The sequence below is a fragment of the Palaemon carinicauda genome, chromosome 7 (assembly GCF_036898095.1).
Source record: "Palaemon carinicauda isolate YSFRI2023 chromosome 7, ASM3689809v2, whole genome shotgun sequence".
NCBI lineage: Eukaryota > Metazoa > Arthropoda > Malacostraca > Decapoda > Palaemonidae > Palaemon > Palaemon carinicauda.
The window spans coordinates 38,651,173-38,653,672 of record NC_090731.1 but is presented as its reverse complement, the minus strand read 5'-3'; the positions used below and the strand labels follow the sequence as shown (position 1 = coordinate 38,653,672).

Sequence of the window (2,500 nt, the reverse complement as noted above, 5' to 3'; positions counted from 1 at the left end):
TCAAGCAAGAGAACTCTAACCCAAGACAGTGGAAGACCATTGTACAGAGGCTATAGCAATACCCAAGACTAGAGAACAATGGTATGATTTTGGAGTGTCGTTCTCTTAGAAGAGCTGCTTACCATAGCTAAAAAGTCTCTTCTACCCTAACCAAGAGAAAAGTAGCCCCTGAATAATTACATTGCCTTAGTTAACCCTTTGGGTGAAGAATAATTTTTTGACAATATCAGTGTTGTCAGGTGTATGAGTACAGAGGAGAGTCTGTAAAGAATAGGCCAGACTATTCGGTGTCTGTGCAGGCAAAGGGAAAGAACCGTAATCAGGGGGAAGGATCTAATGTAGTACAGTACTGTCTGGCCAGTCAAAGGACCCCTAACTCTCTAGCGTAGTATATATATATGTATATATATATATATATATATATATATATATATATATATATATATATATATATATATATATATATATATATGTGTGTGTGTGTGTGTGTGTGTGTGTGTGTGTGTGTGTGTGTGTGTGTGTGTATGTGTGTGTCTGTATGTATATGCGTGTGCGTAATCATACTACCAAAAAAATTCTCTTCAGAATGTCACCAGTTTGAAAAAAAATATATATACCTATTTTTAGAATAACAATATTTAATTCTATGAAAAAAATAAAGTTTATTTACTTTCTACCGGGAAAAGAATAAGAAATATTTCATCATAAAATCTCTTTGCATAATTTCATGAAATAATGTAGATCCCTTTTGAATAGCGAGTCATTTTTTTTTTCACTGGATTGAGAGCAATAACTTCATTAAATCATTTTTTATCTTTTAAATCAGAGTATACTGTAAGTAAATTAAAAGCGACATCAAATATGCAACTATTGCATACCTCTAAGAACATTGACTGATTTTTCTTCCTGATGAAAAAACAAACCTAACTCAAAGTAAAAAAATCTTTGCAGAAGTAATGATTTACCTCCAAATTAAATAACCTAACCCAAAGTAAAAATCTCTTCTCAGAAGATTTTTTTTTTTTTTAACATAAGCGTAGGATAATCTTTCTATTTTCTTTATCTCGTGGCGGACTCTCAATAAAGCTTTCAAAAGTGAAAACACTGTTGTTTGCGTGATTCAGATAACAAGCTACTACTACTACTATTATTATTGTTATTATTATCATTATTATTATCATTATCATTATTATTGTTATTATTAATATTACTTGCTAAGCTACAACCTTTGTTGGAAAAGCAGGATGCTATAAGCTCAGGGGCTCCAACAGGGATAATAGCCCGGTTAGGAAAGGAAATGAGGAAAAATAAAATATTATAATAAATATTAACAGCATTAAAATAAATATCACCTATATAAACTATAAAATTATAAAAAAAGGTAGAGAAATAAAATAAAATAGTTTGCCCAAGTGTACCCACAAGCAAGAGAACTCTAGCCCAAGACACTGGAAGGCCATCGTACAGAGGCTATGACACTACCCAAGACTAGAGAAGAATGGTCTGGTATTGGAGTGTTCTTCTCCGAAAAGAGATGCCTATAATAATTAATGAGTCTCTTCTACCATTACCAAGAGGAAATTAGCAACAGAACAATAACAGTGCAGTAGTTAACCCCTTGGGTGAAGAAGAATTGTTTGATAATCTCAGTGTGGCCAGGTGTATGAGGACAGAGGAAAATATGTAAAGAATAGGCCAGACTATTCGGTGTGTGTATGTGTGTGTATGTGTGTGTAGGTAAAGGGAAAATGAACCGTAACCAGAGATACCGATCCAATGCAGTACTGTCTGCCCAGTCAAAAGATCCCACAACTCTCTAGCGGTAATATCTCAACTACTACTACTACTACTACTACTACTACTACTACTACTACTACTACTACTACTACTACTACTACTATTAAGGGATTCATCAGGGAAAAGTAGCCCAGTGAGGAAAGGATATAAGGGAATAAATAAACTATATAAAAATCAATGAATAACGAAAATAAAATATTCTAAGATCAGTAATAACGTTAGATCTGTCAGATATAACCTATGAAGAAAGACTCAACATGGAAACATCCGTAGCAAGTACGTACTACTAACACACAGACAAAAAAAAAAAAAAAAAAAAAATAGCTCAACCAATAAACTCAAGTAAAATATGACACATAAAACTGTCCTATCCTAACTCAAAAATATCGAGGCAGTATCGTATTTTACTGCCTTGTTATTACAGAGAACCGAACAAGCTTAAGTAAATATGCCGGTGCAAATGTAACCGTTATAAGAAGACTATTCTTTTAATATCCATAAAAATTTCACAAAATTTCTAACCATTTTAAGAAGACTATTTCTTTTTATTATCTATAAAAATTTTACAGAATTTGTAACTGATTTAATCAGGCTATTTTACTATTATCTATAAATATATAACAAAATTACTGCACATCATTTTAATCATATTAGCTAGAATATGCGTAAATATTTTCTTATACACTAAGGTCAACGGGAGTTG

At 32.2% G+C, this 2,500-nt stretch overlaps 1 pseudogene; it reads right to left on the bottom strand.

Moving 5' to 3' along the window:
• LOC137644250 (putative neural-cadherin 2) overlaps nt 1-2,500 on the bottom strand; it is a 150,212-nt pseudogene that overhangs the window by 1,319 nt on the left and 146,393 nt on the right.